Here is a 24,425-nt window from a genome sequence, read left to right as displayed (position 1 = left end):
ATACTTTCCAAGTAGGGTGTGAACAAGATGTGATGTAGAGAGGGTGGAGAGAAAAGTGACTGGTGAAAATCAGGGTGTGACAAGGAGAGGGGGCGGAGCAGGTGAGAATTCTACCACTGAACCACCAATGCCCTGGAGGGAGGGTGGTGCATAGTTAGTGATTTATGTAAATAGACTGCAGCTTTGAGTGGGATCAGACCAATCCCATACAGGCATACCAGTGCTTGGTTAAGCAGGACTAGAGACAGAAGACGGGGGAGCTGGCATACTAGCCAACAATATCTAGGAGTAAATCTAACCAAAGAAGTGAAATACTTGTATACTGAAAATTATGAGTCACTACTCAAATAAATTGAAAAAGACACAAAGAAGTGGAAAGATATTCCATGTTCATGGGTTGGAAGAATTAACATCATCAAAATGAATATATTACCCAGAGCCATCTAAAATTTAATGCTATACCCATCAAGAATCCAAGCACATTTTTTTGGAGAATAGAATGCTAGAAAAGTTTAGCTGGAACCAGAAAAGACCTAGAATTGCCAAAACAATCTTGAGAAAAAAGAACAGAACCAGAGGCATCACACTCCCAGATTTCAAACTGTATTATAGGGCCATTGTCATCAAAACTGCTTGGTACTGGAACATGAATAGATACATTGAGCAGTGGAATTCAGAGCCCAGAAATGAGGCCCCACACCTACGGACATCTAATCTTTGACAAAGGTGCCCAGTCTATTAAATGCGGAAAACAGAGTCTCTTCAACAAATGATGTTGGAAACAATGGGTTGAAACATGCATAAGAATGAAACTGAATCACTGTACTTCACCAAATACAAAGGTAAATTCCAAGTGGGTCAAGGACTTGGAGGTTAGACCAGAAACTATCAGATACTTAGAGGAAAATATTGGCAGAGCTCTTTTCCGCATAAATTTCAAAGTTGCCCAACTCAACAACAAGACAACAAATAACCCCATCCAAAAATGGGGGGAGGACTTGGACAGAATATTCACCACAGAAGAGATCCAAAAGGATGAGAAACACATGAAAAAATGCTCCAAGTCTCTGATTGTCAGAGAAATGCAAATGAAGACAACAATGAGATATCACTTCACTCCTTTGAGAATGTCATACATCAGAAAAGGTAACAGCAACAAATGCTGGAGAGGGTGTGGGGTCGAAGGAACCCTCCTACACTTCTGGTGGGGATGTCAATGGTCCAACCTCTGTGGAGAACAGTCTGGAAAACTCTCAGAAGCTAGAAATGGACCTACCCAATGACCTTGCAATTCCTCTCCTGGAGATATATCCTAAGGAACACAACACATCCATCCAAAAAGATCTGTGTACACATATGTTCTTGGCAGCACAATTTGTAATAGCCAAAACTTGGAAGCAACCCAGGTGTCCAACAACAGACGAGTGGCTGAGCAAGTTATGGTATATATGCACAATGGAATACTACTCAGCTGTAAAAAAATAGTGACTTCACCGTTTTCAGACAATCTTGGATGGACCTTGGAATAATCATGTTAAGTGAAATAAGTCACAAACAGAAGAATGAATATGGGATGATCTCACTCTCAGGCAGAAGTTGAAAAACAAGATCAGAAACGAAAACATAAGTAGAACCTGAAATGTAGTTGGCATATTGCACCAAAGTAAAAGACTCTGGGGTGGGTGGGTGGAGAGAATACAGGTCCATGAAGGATGATAATTGACATAGTTGGGGTTGTATTGTTAAATTGGAAACCGGGAAATGTTATGCATGTACAAACTATTGTATTTACTGTTGAATGTAAAGCATTAATTCCCCAATAAAGAAGTAAATTAAAAAATTTAAATATTATTATTTATTATTATTGGAAAGACAGAGAGAAATAGAGAGGGGAGGAGGAAATAGAGAGGGAGAGAGACAGAGACACCTGCAGCACTGTTTCATTACTTGTGAAGATTTCCCCCTGCATGTGGAGCCAAGGGCTTGAACCCATGTCCTTGTACACTGTGATGTGTGTGCTTAATTAAAAAGGTGTGTTACTGACTGGCCCTAGTGTCTTCTTTCTCTGTCTCCCTCCCTTTCTCAATATCTCTCTGTCCTATCAAATAAAATTAAAAAATGGCCTCCACGAGCAGTGGATTTGTATTGCCAGCTACCCAACACCAGTGATAACCCTGGGAGAAAGAGACAGAGAGAGACATCTGCAAACCTGCTTTACCACTAGTGAACCATGGAAGCATGCATGGTAATGTGTGCACTTAACTAGGTGTGCCACTGCCCAGCACCCTAAAATCAAAAGAGAGGCTATGTTCACATTCACAAAGTTGTATGTACTTTTATGCCATTAAATTTTGGAAATGTCATGACATATTTTTCCTATGCAAAAACGCATCATGTTTCTGACAACCCAATGTTGACAAGATGACACATATTCTTGTCATCTTTTTACATTTCCATGCCATTAAAAAAAAAAAAAACAGGTTTCCAAAATGCCGTCTAGTTCATACAGCATTTCTGATTAGTAGCTGCAAAAATATGTTAAATATATCTCAACACCAGAGGGGTAGACTTAAAATTTAGCAGGAGGCCCCAAGTTTTACTCCTAACATCACATGTCAGAGTGGTGCCCTGGCTCTCTCTCATGTTAGTATTTTAAAAGCAAAATAAAGAAAATCATAAAATATATTCTGACCACAATGGAATCAAACTATAAATCAATAAGACAAATATAACAAGGGGCTAAAGGTAAATTCATAGCACCAAATGCTTATCTTAGTATAAAGTTTCAACTAGGCAATAAATTCCGACTGAAGAAACTCATATTCCTCCAGGAAGAAGTCCTGCTGCTGTAGCTATCTTCTGTTCTCTGGCACCTGATTTCCACTACAAAGTTCATGCCATGGCAGTTGCCTGAAGTGAGGGAAACAAACTTAGATTCTTTTTTAAAATATTTATTTATTTGTTCATTCCATTTTGTTGCCCTTATTTTATTGTTGTAGTTATTATTGTTGTTGTTATTGAGTCATCCTAGTTGGATAGGACAGAGGGAAATGGAGAGCAGAGGGGAAGATAGAGAGGGGGAGAGAAAGATAGACACCTGCAGACCCACTTCATCACTTGTGAAGCACAGCCCCCCCCCCCCGCAGATGGGGAGCCAGGGGCTCGAACTGGTGTCTTTAAACCAATCCTTGTGCTTTGCGCCATGTGTGCTTAACCTGCTGAGTTACCACCCGACTCTGGACCTGAGATTCAATTGAGATGAGCACTCATGAACTTCTGAAGAATAGAGTAGTGGGCTGACCTCAAGTACAGTGTAAGCATCCAACTCACCCCTTTACCTAATCACTCATTACTCATCTATTTAGAAGAGCTTTTTTTCATCTTTTTAAATTTTATTTATTTATTCCCTTTGTTGCCCTTGTTGTTTTATTGTTGTAGTTATTATTGTTGTTGTCATTGTTGGATAGGACAGAGAGAAATGGAGAGAGGAGGGGAAGACAGAGAGCAGGAGAGAAAGATAGACACCTGAAGACCTGCTTCACCATCTGTGAAGCGACTCCCCTGCAGGTGGGGAGCCAGGGTTCGAACCGTAGAAAAGCTTTTTTCTAAGTATGAAAAGACTGTAGAGTTTACTACAGTAAAAGACAAAGGTATTGGGTTAGGGACATGGCATAACAGTTATGCAAAAAGATGTTCTTGCCTGAGGCACCAAAGGTCCCAGGTTCAATCCTCAGCATCACCATAAGCCAGAGCCGAGCAGTGCTCTGGTTCCGTGAGATAGGGCCTATATTCACATGTATCCATAAATTAGGATAAAAAATTTAAAAAAAAATTAGGGCAGACTATATACCTGAAAGCAAAAGGGCACAATAGTCTGTAGTGAGTCAGTATATGCAGCAAGCAAGCAGAAAGACCTAAAGAGACACCATAAAGTTCCTAATGAAATAGTGTTAGATACCCTCCTCACCTACTTCCTATTATACTTCCCTCAGTCACTCCAAAGCTAACCTTATCAAAGTAAGGACTACAAAAGCTGAATAAAGGCAAGAAACATCGCAAGGAGTGGCATAAGGATCCTGGTTAGAGCCCCTAGCTCCCCACCTACAGGGGAGTCGCTTCACAGGCGGTGAAGCAGGTCTGCAGGTGTCTATCTTTCTCTCCCCCTCTCTGTCTTCCCCTCCTCTCTCCATTTCTCTCTGTCCTATCCAACAATGACGACAACAATAATAACTACAAGAACAATGAAAAACAAGGGCAACAACAGAGAAAATAAATAAATAAATAAATATAAAAAATTAAAAAGGCAAGAGACTGGCATACTTTGATGATGACTCTTTAGTCACTATCAGGCCACCCCATCAGCTGGGGCCCTAGTCAGGGAGTCCAGAGTATCCCATACATACATGATAGGCTTAGATCTCAAATAGATTCCTCTCACCATTGCTAATGGTCGTATCTATGAGGAGCAACACTATATACCTCTCTGTGGATCCCCATAGGACCTTGTCCTCAATGTGGATCAAAAACGGTACAGAATGTTTCATCCTCTGAGAGGAGGATGGATAAAATACTCTATGCTACACCTGAGGAAGATGGGTCCTGAAACTGGGGCAGCTTGAAACGCTCCTACTCATGACCACAGAATGTGAGCTCAGATCTATAGGGATGCAGAGGTCACATAGGCTCCTAAGCTGAATATGGGCCCAGGATCAGATCAAATTGATGAGGTTTACAGTCCACAATATTTATACACCTTTCCCATATTTGGGAACTACTCTCTTCCCTGATACAGCTTTCGGGTCCTTTTTCCAGTCATGATATCATCTCCCCAGACAGTAACTTAGATCCACTTTCATGTCAAATGTCATTCTCAGGAAGAAAAAAAAAACACAACTAGTATAGTCATGGGTCCTTTGGAATATAACTAAAATAGGCTTACTAGCTATCTACAAAACAGAGACCACCCCAACCCCAAACTCTTCATCTGCACTTTTATAGCCTTTAGGTTCATGATTAGTCAACAATTTGTTTGGCTTTATATATTAACTCTTTTTTCAGCCACCAGGGTCTAGATGCTAACATGATGCCAACCGGACTTCCCTGGACAGATGACCCCATCATCTGGAGCCCCACTTCCCCAGATGACCCCATGTCCTGGAGCCCCACTTCCCCAGAACCCCACCCCACTAGGGAAAGAGAGAGACAGCCTAGGAGAATGGATCAACCTGCTAATGCCCATCTTCAGCAGGCAAGCAATTATAGAAGCCAGACCTTCCATCTTCTGGACCCCATGACCCTGGGTCGATACTCCCAGAGGGATAAAAAATAAGAAGCTATCAAGGGAGTGGATGGGACACAGAGTTCTAGTGGTGAAAAGTTTGTGGAGTTGTACCCCTCTTATGCTGTGGTTTTAGTCAGTGTTTCCTTTATATAAATAAAAATTAAGATATAAAACAAAATAAGGAAGAATGAAATTGCCACATTCATTTGTTTGATCACTTACATAAGGAATGCACAGACCACCAGAGGCTATAAACAAAAATTATTTGGTAGTGATAAAAGCAAGTGATCACTTCACTGGGGGATGAAACTACCTCGATAAATCTAAGCATTGTGGGGCCGGGTGGTGGCGCACCTGGTTGAGCGCACATGTTACAGTGCGCAAGGACCCAGGTTGAAGCCCCTGGCCCCCACCTGCAGGAGGAAAGCTCTGCGAGTGGCGAAGCAGGGCTGCAGGTGTCTCTCTGTCTATCTCCCCCTACTCTCAATTTCTGGCTGTCTCTATCCAATAAGTAAATATAATTTTAAAAAATTTAAAAAAAATCTAAGTATTGCAAATGTGGAGTGGGTACATTACACCCGTCTCAGAATTATGCTTGGGCCACATGAAGCTCCAAGGAGGGAAGAGAGAGAGAAAAACCCCATACCAGGAGAAACAGCAGAAAAAAAGTTAAGTTGAAGGGGGGATTCTTCTCATAAGTAGCTCTGTCACTTCACTTTCAAACAAACCTGAAGCCACCCAGTCTGGGAGGTACTGTGACATCAAATGAGTCAGAACACCCAAGTATAAAGAAGTGTACCTATTTCAGTGGAGGGGAATTAACTCAGGGGAAGGGGAGACTGCAAAATGGTTCTGCATAAAATTTCATGCCTGAGTCTCCAAGGCCCCAGGCTCAGTCGTCAGCACTGCCATAAGCCATAGTTGAGCAGTGCAATGGTAGGTAGGTAGGACACACTTAGTATTTAAAATTATATTATGAGGGAACAAGAGAGAGTTCATCACACAGCGCAATGCCCCGATCTGAAGCCCAGCACTATATGGTGGGTACTATGGAAAAAGGAGCTCTGGTGCTGCGGTGTCTCTCCTTCTATCAGAACAAAAAAGCATCCCATTCAAGTGCCAATTAGAAGGGACATATGCACCTCTATGTTCACAGCTGCGTTATTCAAAATAGCCAAAGTGGAAGCAGTCTGGATGACCCTCATCAGATGACTGGCCAAAGAAGTTATGACATATATATTCAATGGAATACTACTGTGCAGTTAAAAAGATGATATTGTGTCCTTTGGGACAAATGGATGGAACTGAAGGTGATTATGCTTAGTGAAATAAGTAAACAGATGAAAGAAAACTACCAGATAGTTTCACTCATATGTAGAATTTAGAGAACTGATTTACATGAACTTATCAAAGGGTGGGGCATCCAAACAAAACAGAAGCAAGGAAACTGTTAAGAATTAAGAGAACTACAGTGGTTAGCTTTGGGAGGTGGAAGGGTGGACATGGTATGGAACTATAAAGTGTATATCTTATAATCTTGTAACCAACTATTAATAGTAAGTAACTTAAACCCAGTTCCTTAACACACAAACCTGTATTATGTCTTGGGTTGCAGGAAAAGTAATGAAGTACTTTTCTATGTAAAATGTGTCATGACTTTTCTGACAACCCCACAAATATCATTAAAAAACACTATCAAGCAAGAATTAACATCATTAATGTGAATATACTACCCAGAGCCATCTACAAATTTAATGATATCCCCATCAGGATCCCAAACACATTTTTAGGAGAACACATGTTACAAATGTTTATCTGGAACCAGAAAAGACCTAGAATTGCGAAAACAATCTTGAGTAGAAAGAACAGAACTAGAGGCATCACACTCCCAGATCTCAAAATTGTATTATGGGGTCACTGTCATCAAAACTGCTTGCTAATGGAACATGAATAGACACACTGCCCAGTGGAATAGAAGTGAGAACCCAGAAGTAAGCCCCCACATCATGGACATCTAATCTTTGACAAAGGTGCCCAGACTATTAAATGGAGAAAGCAGAGTCTCTTCAACAAATGGTGTTGGAAAAAATGGGTTGAAACATGCAGAAGAATGAAACTGAATCACATAACAATAGTTTAATAATCAAAATATATAAATAGCTTGCCAAACTCAACAACAAGAAAACAAATGACCACATCCAAAAATGGCGAGAAGCCATGGGCAGAATATTCACAACAGAAGAGACTCAAAAGGCCATGAAACACATGAAAAAATTCTCCAAGTCTTTGATTGTTAGAGAAATGCAAATAAAGACAACCATCAGATACCACTTCTCTTCTGTGTGTATGTCATACATCAGAAAAGATAGCAGCAACAAATGCTGCAGAGGTTGTGGGGTCAAAGGAACCTTCCTGAACTGCTGGTGGGAATGTAAATTGGTCCAGCCTTTGGGGAGAGCATTCTGGAGAACTCTCAGAAGACTAGAAATGGACCTGCCCTACGATCCTGCAATTCCTCTCCTGGGGATATATCCTAAGGAATACAACACACCCTTCCAAAAGATTTGTGTTCACAGAAGCACAATTTGTAATAGCCAAAACCTGGACACAACCCAGGTGTCCAACAACAGATTAGTGAATGAGCAAGTTGAGGTCTATGTTCACAACGGAATACTACTCAGCTATTAAAAACAGTGATTTCACCATTTTCAGCGCATCTTGGATGGAACATGAAGAAATCATGTTAAGTGAAATAAGTCAGAAACAGAAGGATGAATATGGGATGAACTCACTCTCAGGCAGAAGTTGAAAAACAAGATCAGAAGAGAAAACACAAGTAGAACCTGAACTAGAGTTGGTAGATTACACCAAATTAAAAGACTCTGGGTTGGGGGTGGGGGGAGAGTGTAGGTCCTAGAAAAGGATGACAGAGGACCTATTGAGGATTGTATTGTTATGTGGAAAACTGAGAAATGTTATGCATGTACAAACTATTGTATTTACTGTGGTATGCAAAACACTACTCTCCCAACAAAGAAATAAAAAAAAGAGTATGGATCAAGGGTTGGGGGTAGACAGCAAATGGTTATGCAAAGGTACTCTCATGCCTGAGGCTCTAAAGACCCAAGTGCACTCCCTCATACCACCATAAGCCAGAGCTGAGCAGTCCTTTGGTAAAAAAAAGAATATGGAGCAAAAACCAAGAAACTTCCTTCAGGTTTTCACCTGTAAGATAAAAACCTCGATTCTATAAGTCAGTGAAGCTGGCAGATTCCATGAGACAAATCATATTCTTTCTTGTAAGGGAAGAGGCCCACAAGGGCCATGCCCAGCTACATGCACCTGAAGGTCACTGCCCTGCAGCTCTCAACTTACAGCACTCAGAACTTCATCTCTGTGCCCTTCCACACTACCAAATATTGCCACCAGAGTGTCTGTCTAGCACAGACAAAAAAAAAAAAAAGGTCAAAATCACTTACTGTAGACTTTTATATAGTAATATATAGTAACTTGAAAAGTTTGGACTTTGGGAGTCAGGCGGTAGCGCAGTGTGTTAAGTGCAGGTTGAGCAGAGCGCAAGGACCAGCATAAGAATCCCAGATCTAGCCCATGTCTCCCCCACCTGCAGGGGAGTTGCTCCAGTGGTGAAGGAAGTCTGTAGGTGTTTATCTTTCCCTCCCCCTTTCTGTCTTCTCCTCCTCTCTCGATTTTTCTCTGTCCTATGCAACAACAATTACAACAGCAATAATAACAACGATATGCAACAAGGGAAACAACAGGGCAAAATAAATAAATTTTTTTTAAAAAAGCTTGGACATCAGCTGTGTAAAGTACAAAAATGGGATTATACTGCAACTTTAAATATTTGTATCTCATGTAAATTTACAGGTATGAGCTCAAACTTTCAAAAGCAGAAAAAAAAATACCTTTAGGTCTTAAAAACATTTTAGAACAGGCAAACATAACTTACTTTTATAGTATGCTTACTTGGCCGTGCACTTTTGAGCCCAGTTTGAGCCCCCAAAGTACTGAAGGAAGCTTCAGTGCTATGACAGTTTTCCTGAATGAGGAGAAATACTTCTGAGGTAGTACTCAGGGGTGCACTGAGGGGGTAAGTGGGAGAAGAGGGGAGAGGGGAGAGGAGAGGGGGGGAAGTGCAATTGCACTACAACTGAACCAGAAACCTACCTTTATGCACTACATTGTTATGGATTAATAATCCTAATTATGCCTCTACATACAGCCACAGCCTGCAGAAGATGGCTGGTATTGCTATCATATGTCCAACCACAAGTGTAAACATTTTCATCAGCCTAAGATATGTCAGTTAACAAGTTACTGTTTTCAAAAAGTAAAAGGGTTATAATTCAACACGTGGAGGTTCTCAAGAACCGATAAAAGTTTCTGACACAGAAGTTCTCATTTCTCTTTACACCATTAGATTTAAACAAGTCTTTTCATCAAAAAGCTACATGGAGGGGTGGCACACAGGGTTAGGAGCACATAGTGCAGAGTGCGAAGACTGGCTCAAGAATGCTGGTTCAAGCCCCAGACTTCCACCTGCAGGGAGGATTGCTTCACAATGGGCAAAGCAGATCTGCAGGTATCTTTCTCTCCCCCTCTCAATTTCTCCATCCTATCCAAAACAAAAACAATAACAATAGCAATAACAATGGAACAAAGATGGCTACCAGGAGCAATGGATTTGGATTTGTAATGCAGGCATTAAGTCCCAGGGATGACCCTGGAGACAAAAAGAAATATCTACAGCATGTGATAAACAAAAGCAATGCCTTCCACTCAATATTTTTTTATTATTTGGCTCTTTGCTGCACTACTCAACTCTGCAGTGACAGCCAGACACTGCTTGTGTACCAATGAAGTTTATTTACCCAAACACTGGCCAGGGCCAGGGAGGCAGCCCTGCAAGCTGCACACCAAGCTTGTATGACTGAAACTCCTGAGGTTCAGCTTCACTCCAAGACACCACCATATGCCAGAACCAGGCAGTGCTCTGATCTCTTCCCAACTTTCACAAAGATCAGTAACTATTGAACAAATCAAGTGGCCATCACCCAAGACTACAGCATACTGGCCCTTGCTGTATTCCAACTAGAGCCAGTCAGAAATAACTGAATGACAAGTCACCGTTCTTCCTTTCTCTTTTAATATTTTATTTATTGTAATGAGAGAGATACAGAGAGAAAGACCAGAACACTGCTCAGCTCTGGTTTTTAACGGTGTTGGAGACTGTACTGGAGACCTGGGAACTATGGGGTTCTCAGGTCAAAAATAAACAAATAAAAAACCAAACATACATATATATACACTCATACACACATATATGGTTAAAAACAGAGCACTGATTAGCTCTGGCTTATGGTAGTGCAGGGGACTGAACCTGGGACTTCAGAGCCTCAGATATGAGAGTTTCTTTGCATAACCCTTATGCTATCTACCCCCCACTGAAATAATAAAATATAAAAATCTGTCTCATGACAGGTTAGAATTATGAATCTCTGCCCTTGTGAAGCAATTACAGAAGCCAAACCTTCCATGTTCTACACCCCATAATGATCCTGGGTCCATATTACCAGAGAGATAAACGATAGGGACGTCTTCAAGGGAGGGAATGGGATAGGGAGTTCTGGTGGTGGGAACTGTGTGCAATTATACCCCTCTTATCCTATGGTCTTGCCAATATTTCCACTTTATAAATGATAAAAAATAATGTAAAAATTAGAAAACAAATGGCTTATAATTCTACAGAAATTAAAAAGAATATGAGAGGGAAAAAAACTCCCCTGAAAATCCAAATAAATATAAAAGTCATTAATACTAGCTTTGATAGGACAATTTTTTAAAAACAAACTAGCCTGAGAGATGGCACAGTGTCTAAAGCCTTGGGATCTCAGGCAAGAGGTGCTGATTTCAATCCTGGTATGCATGTGACTGTAATAATCTGGTTCTCTCTCTCATTGATAAACAAATAAATATTCTTTAAATTTTTATTGTGGGTGGGGGTAGATAGTATAATGGCTATGCAAAAAGACTCTCATGTCTGAGGCTCCAATGCCTTGTACCACTATAAACCAAAGCTGAACAGTGGTATGGTAAAAATATTAAAATAAAACAAATCAATAAAAGTTATAGTGGAAAGAGACAGAAATTAAGAGGAAAAGGAAGGCAAACACACCCACAACACTGTTTCCGCACTCATGAAGCTATTCCCCCTGTAGGTGGGGGTTGGCGACTTGGATCAGGGTCTTTACACACTGCACTCTACCAGGCATGCTACAACCCAGCCCCAGAAAGAAGAGTCTCTTTGCATAATCATTCTGTGATCTGCCCTCACCTGATAGGACAATTTCTAAAGTACTTCAGTTTTTAGAATATATATATATATATATATATATACATGTAAAATTTAATTAAATATATACATATATATATTAAAATTACTTAATCAGAGACTGAGACTCCAAAACCAAAGCACTGCTCAGCTCTGGCTATGGGTGATACTGGGGTTTCTATCTGGGTCCTTAAAGAGACAGAGATGAATGCCTTTTGTATAATCATTTTGATATCTCCTGAGCCTGTAGCTTTATACAAAAAACAGCCAAGCCAACTACATAAACTTCAAAGACATCACAATTCAGTATTTATGCACACACCTGCATCGACCAGCTCACATCCAGGAAGACTTACTCTTTTGATTCCTACAGTTGCGAACACTAATGGATCCCTTCTTTACTGAGCCAGTTAACCTGAACCCCAAACAGTGGCTGGTTGTGACCCTCCTATAAAATAAACATGAAGCAAAACAAATGAATATTTTAGAAATCAAAAACAGGGTAAGCCACTTGACCATTTCTCCATACAACATTCTTCCAAAATTCTGGAAGCCACTGTTTTATATATCATCACTTTCTGATACCTAAAGAGACTTAACAGTCCAGTTATGACATTTTGAAGAAATTTATTTTATTTATTTAATATTGGATAGAGATAGAGAGTAATTGAGAGGGGAGCAGAGGGAGAGACTGGGACACTTGTAACTCTGCTTTACCTCTTGCGAAGCTCTCCCCCTGCTTGTGGGGGGGACCAGAGGCTTGAACCCATGTCCTTGCACACTGTACTGTGTGTGCTTAACCAGGTGCCCCACCACCTGGCCCCCAGTTATGACATTTTCAAACACTGGCTGCATGGTAACATTTTGTTACAAAGACTTAACTTAGAGGCTTGGTGACAAGTACTTATCTAGAAAACTGCTTGAAACTTGCTTTCTATTTTCTTAAACCATCATAAGATTTTGAATCAAAATCAGTACTTTTAATGACTCTTCCTCTGTGTGCTTTCCCCCTACACCTCAGTCAGCTTCTCAGCCCTTCTGCTAAAGAATGTGGTCTTCAGGACATCAGTGGGCTTTGGGAGCTCTCCCTCCAGAGCCCTGTAGCAGCCCTAACACACCACATCAGGTATGGGAGTAGCTCCAGTCTTAATTCTGGCAGCGTTTTCCAGTGTCTGCACTCTGCACAAGGTCCAGTGTTTAACAGGGTGGACAACTGAGCAAAAGTTCTGACTCCTCTTTAAGTGGTAATGCTTCTTACCAACTTTCCCAAAGTAACCTTGGTGTAATGGAGGTCTCCCATGCAAACCTAGTGGTCAAACCACTAAGGAAGTGCCCTGATATCTCCCTCTTGTGGACATCATTTTTAGTACATATCAATGTAATGCATATCCCTGCCCTGGTGACTGACTATGCCAGGAAGGCCATAGCAAGAGAATAAGGTCAGCAGTGACCCTCCAAGGACCCTAGCACACTAAGACAAAAGATGGTACCCAAGAATGACTCTGGTTTCAATAACCCACAGCTCCAAAATGGAAAAGGAACAGATGTAGAGGAAAACACCTAAAAGCACCAGTCAACCCTCCCTCTTATCAATAGAATCTACTGAGGAAGCAATTTTCACCACCCCCAGGGTTATCGCTGGGATTCCGTGTCAGCACTACTAATCCACCTCTCCCAGTGGCCATTTTTTGTTTTCATTTTTTCCCCAGTTTGACAAGACAGAGAGAAATAGAGAGGGGAAGGGGAGATAGAGAATGGGAGGGAGAAATATGTGCTTCACTGCTTGTGAAGTGTGACCCTGCAGGTGGGGAATGTGGGCTCAAACCTGTGTCCTTGAACTTGCACTTGGAGATAATGGGCACTAAATCAGGTGTGCCACCACCAGTCTCCCCTGAGGGCATAATTACTTATGTAACCTAGTCTGTCTTCCCCAAATACTCAACAATCAAAAATGTATTACATTTATACCCTCTCCTTACACACACACTCTCACCCCCCCACACACACACTTGTTTTTACTTCTGCTCAGCTCTGGCTTATAGTGGTGCTGGAGAGTGAACTTGAGATCTTTGGAGCCTCAGACATGAAAGTCTCTTTTGCATAACTATTACGCTATCTCCCCAGCCCACATTTATACCCTTTTCTTTGAAAGCAATCACAAGCAACAAACAAAACATATATGTATGAACTGCACAGAAATATCACTCGATTCATAGAGACTTAAGGTTAAATGGTCAACTATTTTTACAAACAAGTGCTCCTTATATTTTTTAAGATTTTTATCAAAAGAGTAACATTTCCCACAATAGCTAATTTGAATAAAAACATAGACAAAATAGTCTGCTGTGCCAAGTATTACCCATTTAAAACAAAGCAAAGCAAAAAGTTAAGCAATACAAAATGACTATGTATCTCAACTACAAAACAGAAAACTTGAGAGTAATGTAAATTGGAATTACTCTAAACTGGACAGTTTCTTAAAGATGCTTTCCACTGCAAAGTAACTGTAATGCTGAGTGTTCAGCACGTACCTTGAGACTATTCACACAGTTGAAGGAGGATTTACATTTCTTTGACTTCCATTTCCCTTCCACCAGCTTTTCCTTCCATGTGTATTCAGGGTATTTGTAGGTGTATTGGGGCATTCTGTATTTGTGCCACTTTCTACACTGACAGCATCATCCTGCAAGGAATAAGTTTAGGGAAAAAAATCCACCAAGTGTTAACACTCTTTTTTAGTAGCAAATTACTTTTACTGGATAGCCTGACTGATCTAAAAAGAAAAAGCATTTTCTAAGAAACAGACTTTTTTGTTTCCAAATAAAGATTAAAAAGCATACCAGCTGGTGTCAGCAGGCTCACCTGTGGAGTGTACAGGCTACCATGTCTAAGACCCTGGGTCTGAGTCCCAGGCTACCATAGAAGACAGATTGTGGGGTGGGGGTAGGGCTTCAGGAGTATTGGAGTGTGCTGTGGGGTCTCTGCTGTCTCTCTATCTCTCTTATATCTCACCTATCATCTAGAGAAAAGAAAAAAGGGGAAGGTTGGGGACAGCAGATGGCTTACCAAGGTGCCAGCACAAGTCACCACATGGTAACATCTTGGATGGATGGGGGGTTTGCCAAGTGGTGGAGTGGTGTTACAGTCTATCTCATTATCTGTCACTTACCCTTTATCACAAGAAGAAAAAAAGAAGAAACTGGACACTACAAACAGTAGAGTCCTCTAAGCATTAAAGTCCCAAGTGCATTCTAGAATTGTTGACTTGACATATCAGCAAAAAATACAAAGAAAGCACCCCCAGTGAGAATGGTCGGAATGATACTACCTCTATGTGGCCTCATGTGTGCCAGTCTCTTTAATATTCTGGCTTATTTCGCATAACTGATCTTTTGCTTGGGAGGGCTGCAGGTTTCAAACTCACTTGCACTTAACCTGCTGTGATACCTCCGACTCCCTATCTGTGGGAATTCTAACCTACTAACTGTATCCAGTCTCAGCTTCTAATCACTACAAAAACTTGCCTAACAAAATTTAAGAGAATAAAACATTTCCCAAGGACAGGAGTAAATGAGGTAAAAAATGTCAACTCCTGGTGGTGCAAAACACAAGGACTGGTGTAAGGATCCCAGTTCAAGCCCCTGCTTCCCCTCCCGAAGGGGAGTCGCTTCACAAGCAGTGAAGCAGGTCTGCAGGTGTCTTTCTCTCCCCCCTCTGTCTTCCCCTCCTCTCTCCATTTCTCTCTCTGTCCTATCCAACAACAACGATATCAATAATAACTACAACAATAAAACACGGGCAACAAAATATAAACTCCCAATACAGAGTAATATTGGAACTCAAGCAGGAAAGGAAAAATGATGTAAAATGCAGTCTCCAGAAATTTCAAGTACAAATACCACAGGCAAGCCCCCACTATCTTGTATACTTTGAAAGTCAAGGCCTAGCTTGCAAAGGCTGTGTCTGTGCTGGTGTATTTCAGTGATGGAGACTCTAGGGACTAGATGTGTAAGATGTAACCTTACTCCTAACAGGGGTCCAAAGCAAATAAACATCACACACCCTGAGAAACTTACACCAGCCTCCTGTGACAAACCAGTTTAAGCTATGATCTTGCGATCTATCAGAAGAGGCTTCATATTTTAGAAGAGCAACTTTGAACACATCGTCACTGAGACAGTTTGAGGACCTCACTGGATAGAAACTTCACAATGAAACTGGGCTTAGTGGTAATATTCTTTTTTTTTTTTCTTTTCCTTTTTATCAGAGTATGGCTCAGCACGGGCTGCTGGTGGTGCTGGGGGCTGAATTTGGAACTCTGGAGCCTCAGGCAGAAAAGTGATTGTGCAGAACCATTATGCAGGTCTCCCTTGCCCTAATAATGCCAACCTGTTATTATTATTCCATGTCTCGTGACTGCCTCAACACAGTCAGTCAATACAGGCCTAGATGATTCACCAAGGTTCATGGCAGAGCTTAAAAAATTTAGTAATAGTCATCATAATCATAACAGTAATAGATCCGACTCTGGAAGTTGGGGAGGAGGCACAGCAGGCAGGGTGCAGGTTTTGCAAACGCAAGGTCGCAGGTTCGAACCCCCAGTCCGCACATGCCAGGTTCCTGCTCCAGTCTCATTAACAGAACTTTTAACAATGTTTTAGAAAATTATCAATGTTATTTATTTTATTAATTTATTTTATTAATTTAATTAATTCAATTTATTAAATTATCAATGTCAATTATCAATGACCAGGGGTGGTGAAAGAAGGGGAAGGGAAGAAAGGGAAAGGGAGATAAGTCTGTAAAAACCAGAACCTCAAGAAGCCAGGAGTCCTTGCTCAGACTCCCTGCTGCCAGCGGGGTGGGAGCAGAGCACAGCCAGAGCCCTGTGCTGCCAGCCCCAGCGCCACACTCACAATCTCATCCCCAGACAGGTCCGGGTTGCTGTTCTCCTCTCCTAGCTGCTCAGCTTCTGCTTCTTAGCGGCAGGTATGTAGCTTCCTGCCTTCACAGCCGCCTCCCTCTTGGACATGTTCCCCTGCTGCCACCACTGTGGCAAAGGGCTCCCAGCCTCCGTGGGCGGGTGACCGCCACACTGCTGACAATGGGGCGCAGGGCGCCTGCCCGCACGTGTCTGTCCCGTCCACGACTGAGAGTGATTGCCCGGCTCTGAAGGCAGCGCCTCGCCTAGCCTCGCCTCGCCTCTCCTCGCTGGACCCCTGCAGGACCCCTGGCCAGCAGAGGCGGGCTCCGAGGGTTTCCCCTCAACCCCAGCTCCTACGCAAACGCTGCAGGAACACTGCCCAGCCCTCTGCGCTGGGCCTCATTGAAGACACTGACGTCTGGGTTGTGGACTCGCCCATTCGGCCTTGGTGGCCCACCGCACTGCTCCATATTAAAACCCTCACGTTATGCACAGGGATGTTCACAGCCCAACTTTTTAAACTGAGACCGGCATTGAAAAGCTAGAGGAAGCCGGACTGGCCTCCCCCATCCTGTTGGTGGAAGAGTCTCTGGCAGGTGCGCAGGCACCAGTTGAGTTCTCCCGTGGGCGCTGATCCAGGCCACGCCCCATCGGGCCAAGTCCCCTCTGGGTTGTGCTCTGACCAGGGGGATGTGACCTGGGATGGGTTTCTAGGCGCCGCCCCTTGTTCTGCTCAGGGCCGCCCTATTCAGCCCTCATGGATATTTATGAGACTGAGTGATAGGTGTCCTCCAGGTGGTGCTCCTGCTGGGTCAAGTGGAAGAAATCAATCTAGAACTAGGAATATTGGTCTAAACACTCAAGTGCTCTTTTTATTATTTATTTATTTATTTTTAAAAGTTAGCCAGAGCACTTTTCAGCTTTCCTATTCTTTACTCCTCTGGGAGTAAAATAAATAAATTGCTTCCCCGATGAACATGGGCATTGGCAGGTTGATCCATCCAGTCCTATATAGGACATACGCCCTGAAATGCTCCTGCACCCGCATAAGATAATGTCACATGTAGAGCAAGCCCCGTTCTTTGAAATGCCCCCTGCAGACCAGCATAAGATAAAGTCTTGTGCAGGGCAAGCCCTATGCGGCCCCTGAGTTCTCTCAAATGCTTCTTACACCAGCATAAGATATAGTCCTGTGCAGGGCAAGCGCTACATCTGTATAGCCTGATAAAGTTAGACGTACATGTCACGAAGCCCCCAATTTTCATTGACTGGAAATGACCTAATCCACACTCCAGCCTAGCTCAGGAATAAAAAGCCCCAGACTTTTGAACATGGATGGCAACTTTTGAACTGCATGGTAGTCTGTAAATACATCCAGCATACCCCGTGGCAATCAACACACTGACATCAGTCACGGAGGCATCTGCAGATTCCGAACCAAGCCAGTAAAGGATTCAGACCATCTCCCTGGACCAGAAATGGACCAGATCAGGACCAACACCAGACCAGATCAGGACCAGAACCAGGACCCAGCCGGACCAGAACCAGGACCCAGCCGGACCAGAACTCTGCCTGGACCAGCTTTCTCAACCTGAGGACATCACTTGTTATGACCTTACCTGCGCACCTACCTGTCTTATACTGAGGAGGTATTTGGGATACATAATTGTAATTATAAGAATTTGATGTCAGAATATTATTGAGATTTATAAACTGCATTTAAATAATTTAATCTAAGAGTGTGATGTTAAAGTGTAACATAGTGTTAGAGCCGCCCCATCTAGTGTCACTAAATGAGTACTGCAGCACTTATAAAATAACAGCCTTGGTCTCCACTGGCAGAATTCTTTCTCCTATTTAATTAATGAATATCAGGGTCATTTTTTCGGTCTATGCTCACGACAGTCTGGAAATTGGTAGCTGAAAAAGAGTTAAGATATAAAGAAGATCAAATTTTTGACTAATCATAAACCTAAAGGCAAGAATATTGCAGATATAGATTTGGGGTCTCTGTTTTGGAAAAAGCAGGTAGGTATATTTTATTTACTAGTTTTTGCCTGAGCCTGAGATCTGATATGCAGGTGGACCCAAATTATTGTCTGGGGAGATGGCATCATAGTTGCAAAAAGGACTGGAAAGCTGGATGAGGGAAGAGAGTAGTTCCCAAATATGGGAAAACTATATAAATATTGTTAACTGTAAATCCCACCAGTTTGATCTGAGGCCCATATTCATCACAGGGGCCTATGTAACCTCTGCATCCCTGTAGGTCTGAGCTCAGATTCTGTGGTCACTACTAGAAACACTCTAGGCTGCACTAATTTCAGGACCTATCTTCCTCGGCTGGTAGGTAGGGTAAGTTATCCAACCTCCCTTTGGATAATTGAACAGTCCTACCATTGTTGATCTACCTTGAGGGAAAGGTCCTCAACATAAGAGGCCCACAAAGGGGTCCATTATATTGGTCCTGATGGAGATGACCAGTGGCAGTGGTGACAGGGATCTCTTAGAGGTCTAGGCCCATCGTGTCTCCGTGGGAATCCCAGGACTCCCTGACTAGGGTGATGGGGTGGCCTGGTAGTGACTAAAGAGTCATCATTAAAGTATGCCAGTCTCTTGCCCTTTTTCAGCTTTAATAGTCCTTATTTTGACAAGGTTAGCTTTGGAGTGATGGAGGGAAGTGTAATAGGAAATAGATGAAATAGGTATCTAGGTCTAAGTAGAAACTATTTGATTAGGTACTTTATGGTGTCTTTTTAATTTTTCTACTTTGTTTCACTTATAGACTCACTGCAAAATATTGTGCACCTTTGCTTAAAGGTATTTATTCTCCCCTAATTTATGAATACATGTGTATATATGCCCTATCTCATGGGCCCTGGTCTATATCTAGGTTTTGAGACTTTGTTAAGAAGTAGACCGCCTGAAATGGAATTTAGGAGACCTATGAGCTAGGAAAGGTAATGAAGCTGAAGAGTTGACATTCAACGCCTGACGTCTCTGAACACAGGATGAAGTGAAACATGCCAAGGTGGTACTGGTTGCATTGATGAGGTTGATGCAGTATCAGTTGGTATGACTTGAGAGAAGCATGCTGGAAAGTGAGCCCCACCCTTAAGGTTCCAGGACTGAGAGAAATACTAGCTTTATAGGGAAAGGGAAAGGTTCCTGATGTCTTAGGGTTTAAGAAGGCAATAGATTGCTCTAACCAAATTATTTGGCAATTGGGTTAACTTTGAGAACCCCATTCTTAAGATTTGCTATATCATAGAAAACCTTACCATAATTTATGTCCTTTAATGCTATTTTTATAAAAACCATGTCTTAGAAAGTAATGCAAACAGTTGTCTCTGTACTCCTTGGTCTAAGCTTTTAGGAGATTTAATATTTCAAAGAACAAGTCATTATTAGAAATGTGTTAGCAAATGAGCACATCCAAAAATGGGCAGAGGAGATGAACAGAATATTCACTACAGAAGAGATAAAAGGTTAGCAAACATAGAAAAAATTGTTCCAGGTCACTGATTATCAGAGAAATGCAAATAAAGACAACAGTGAGATACCACCTCACCCATGTAAGAATGGCATATATCAAAAAGGACAGCAGCAACAAATGCTAGAGAGATTGTGCAGACAAAGGAGACCTCCTATAGTGCTGTTGGGAATGTAAACTGGCCCACCCTCTGTGGAGAGCAGTCTGGAGAACTCTTACAAGGCTAGACATGGACCTTCCTTATGACCCAGTAATTCCTCTCATAGGGATATACCCTAAGGACTCCATAACACCCAACCAAAAAGATATGTGTACACCTATGTTCAGCAGCACAATTTGTAATAGCTAAACCCTGGAAACAACCCAGGTGCCCAACAACAGATGAGTGGTTGAGAAAGTTGTGATATTTACATATATATATATATATATATATGTATATATATGTATATATATAATGTAGCTATTAAAAATAACTATTATGGGAAAGAGATGAACATAGAGTGCATACTCTCCTGATTTACCCATGTGAATATTTTAATCTATGTATCTGGTAAAGAAGTGCCTTTCCTCTCTAATATGGAGACATAGCCTCAGACTGCATTTTCTTTGTGCTTGCTCTCTTGGCAATTAAAACAGTGGATGTAGTTGCTACCCCTCCTCCCCTCCACATTGCTAAGCTAATGGGCCCCAGACAGCAGTGCTAAAGGTACCTGATGACTAGGGAATAAATTGAGCTGTCTCAAGACTGATCCATGATAGGCACTATTTTCTCCCCCTTTTTAACCAAACCACGGATAAGGAAGATCTATAGCAGTTACTGGAAAGATTGCCTTTGTCTGTTTCTGCCTACTTTGTAATTGTGAAACAAACCTGCTCCCTCCACCCCTCTGCTGAAGGGGGCCTCACTAAAACTGTGTGCTTTACAAAACTGTGGGGAGAACTTCTCAGAGGGACCTGGAGTCTCTTATACACCGGTGTAATAAAGTCCTCTAATGCACCAAATACTGGCTCAAGTCTTGCACTTTGGGAATCATTTCTGTAAAATAATGGACCCACATTCTCTGACCCATCTTGGAGGGAGATAGAAGGAATTTTGGCCTGAGCCAGACATCTAATATGCAGGTGGACCCAGGCTATCTAGGGATTTTGTGTCATAGTTGGAAAAAGGACTAGAATGCTGGGTCAGGGAAAAGAGTAGGGAGAACATTCTTTATTGGATGGTAAGCTCAAGGCTTTAGTCACTGAGCACCCAACAAGAAAGCCTTCCAGTAGCATTGCTTTCAGAAAGCCTGTGAGTCATCTATAGACCGGCTGTAACACTCCTCTCTCCTTAGTTTCCAGAAACCTCAAACTGTGGATGTAAGTATAGCAAACACAGAAGCTTCAAAGAAATATCCAAACAGTGTTCCTTCCTTTCCTAGGTGAATGTAATGCCCCACAGGTTCCACGAGGCTACCAACACTGACCTCCAAAGTTCTCTGCCAAGTGCATACCACTCTGACACCACTGTACTGGATCTGGTGCCAGAACTAGAAAAAGGACATTCAAACTAATACCAAAACCCAAAGTCAACCCCATCCACCCTGCATAAGATTACCTTTTCAGACCTCAGTTTAGAAGAGGCAGGTCACAGTCAGACTCAGGCTAAAAAGAGAATGGGTCTAAGGCTGTGACTTCTGCATAACCAACACCAGACACTCCCTCCTGGGAGACGGGCTTATGTCAGAATTATCAGGCTGGCTGGGGTGCTGCTCAGAAATGAGTATTCTCCTAATGTCCTATTCAGATCCAGTGAACAACATTTTGACCCATTCCTAGAATTGAATTCAAGTTAAAAACCAACAATGAAACATTGGACAGTAGTCTGTGACTTCTACATAACCAAGTACAGACACTCACTCCAGGAAGACAAGCAGGTTAATTTCAGATTTATCAGGCTGGCTGGGGTGCTCTCAGAAGTGAGAATTCTCCTAGTGCCCTATTCAGGTCCAGTGAAGAGACAAACTTTAAAAAAAAATTTTTTTTGTAATTTTATTTATTCATCTTCCCTTTTTATTGCCCTTGTTGTCTTTTTATTGTTGTTGTGGTTATTGTTGTTGTAGTTGATGTCGTCGTTGTTGGATAGGACAGAGAGAAATGGAGAGAGGAGGGGAAGACAGAGAGGAGGAGAGAAAGACAGACACCTGTAGATCTGCTTCACCACCTGTGAAGCGACTCCTCTGCAGGTGGGGAGCTGGGGGCTCAAACCGGGATCCTCATGCCAGTCCTTGCGCTTAGTGCACCTGCGCTTAACCCGCTGCACTACCGTCCAGCTCCCAAGATAAACATTTTGACCCACTACTAGAATTGAATTCAAGTTAAAAACCAGAATTATATCATTGGATAATATTACTGAAAATATCAGACCAAAAGGCAAACCAGGCAAAGACGATCTTCAAGATTTTAGGTATTATCTCCTAAAACTAGTGGGGAATGTGGCACGATCCCCACTTCCTTAATGTAACTGACTCCATCTTGACTTAACCTGAACCTATTCAACCACTTTACTTGCCAACAAAAAGTAGATACTAGTGTTCTGAAATTATTAATTGTTGATTGTTGATTGTTTCCATAACAAGTTGTCCTGACTGCAGCAACAGACCGCCCAACCCCCACATCTTGGGCTTCTGTAACCTAGCTTGCTTCCTGAACTGGCCTCTATAAATGGTTGTGCTACAGTAAACTCCAGACAGCACTCTGAGCAGTAATTTTAGTTGTTGATATAATAAAGACTCTCAAATTTCTGGGCGTTGGGCAGTAGCACTGTGGGTTAAGCACACAGGGAACAAAGTGCAAGGACTGGCTGAAGGATCCGGTTCAAACCCCGGCTCTCCACCTGCAGGGAAGTCACTTCACAGGCGGTGAAGCAGGTCTGTAGGTGTCTGTCTTTCTCTCCCCCTCTCTGTCTTCCCCTCCTCTCTCCACTTTTCTCTGTCCTACCCAGCAATGATGATATCAATAACAGCAATAATAATAGCTGCAACAATAATAAAAAAGAGCAACAAAAGGGAATACATAAATAAATATTTTTTTAAAAAAGACTCAAATTTCACTGAACTGGCCTCAGGTGGTCTCTGATGCTTACCCTAAAACAACCTTACATATCTCTAACCTTACATTTGTGGTCAGAGGGTCCTTGGATAACAGTCTCGTAAAAGCCCAAGACTTCAAAGACAAGCTCCAGCTAGCCATGGACTCCACCACAGCTTCCCTGGCTTCTCTCCTGCACCAAATCTCCTCACATGCCAAGGTGGCTCTTCAAAATTGTCCTGAAGTAGACCTTCTGGTGGCAGAGAAAGGGGGGAATCTGTGTTTTCTTACAAGGAGAGTGCTTCTACTATGTTAATGAATCCGGCCTAATCAAGCAGATATTCTGGACACTCATAAAGCTTAGCAAAGACCTGTGATTCTACCATCTCTCTGCCACATCCCCAGAGGACGGCTGTGAGAACAAGGATTCTGAGTTGATGTAGACACTGCAAATCAAGCAAAATTGTGGCCACTGCCACAAACCAAGGAGCTCAGACTATCACACCCATCTTGCTGATTGCTGTTGATACCTCCTTTAATGAAACACACTTCATGAGAAATCCATTCTTGGGGGAGCACAAGAAGAAGTGTGAAGGTAAAAAAGCAAAAGGTAGGAACAGACACATGGTGTCATTGTAGGAAATATACTATCTCTGCATGTAGTGCAACAAGGTCAATAGTGCGGTATATTACAGTGTGGGCAAACATAAATGGAATTAGAGGATGAGCAGATTCTGGAGATATCGGATGCTTAAGGAGAAGGAAGCAGTGTTCAAGAACCAGGTAGTGCAATGCTTTGATTTAGAGGTGGTGCAGTGGGGGCAGCAGACAAGACAAGGTCACTGCAGATGTCCTGCGCATATCTGCCTGGCAGTGTGCCAAATCAGGCGTTTCATGTGAGAATGAAGTTTGGGTCATGGCCAAGTTTCCAGGAACAGACTAAAGGCATGTTTGGTGCACTACGTTTAGGAGCTGATGCTACTTTCTGATCTCCTCACAGCTTATATAAATGCATTGGCGAAGGGCTTGGAGGATGAATGGAGGGTTTACTCTACACTGATGCATGAGTGCAGGAAATAACATAGATGGCCACACATTTTCAGGTGCCATTCTGCTTGGCTTACTTGGGCCAGACCTTGGATTTGAAAATTAAAGGCCTTGACTGAAAAACCTCTCCTCAGCCAAAAAACAAAACAAACAAACAAAAAACACAGAAAAGCTGATAATTTGGACTCCTATGAAATGTAGCCTTTGTAGAAAGAAAGATTAGAAAATTAGTATTCTGCGTGAACAGAATTACATTTCC

At 42.2% G+C, this 24,425-nt stretch overlaps 1 non-coding gene and 1 pseudogene across 1 annotated transcript; both read right to left on the bottom strand.

The window, feature by feature from the left end:
- LOC132533751 (polycomb protein EED-like) overlaps positions 1–16,665 on the bottom strand; it is a 36,408-nt pseudogene extending 19,743 nt beyond the window's left edge.
- On the bottom strand, positions 13,017–13,146 carry LOC132534172 (small nucleolar RNA SNORA3/SNORA45 family). Its single transcript, XR_009545845.1, has one exon. It is a non-coding gene; the product is annotated as a small nucleolar RNA SNORA3/SNORA45 family (small nucleolar RNA).
- Positions 16,666–24,425: the final 7,760 nt, after the last annotated feature.

Source organism: Erinaceus europaeus, chromosome 17, assembly GCF_950295315.1.
Source record: "Erinaceus europaeus chromosome 17, mEriEur2.1, whole genome shotgun sequence".
Taxonomy (NCBI): Eukaryota; Metazoa; Chordata; class Mammalia; order Eulipotyphla; family Erinaceidae; genus Erinaceus; species Erinaceus europaeus.
The sequence above is the reverse complement of the archived record's forward strand: the minus strand, read 5'-3'. Positions and strand labels throughout refer to the sequence as shown.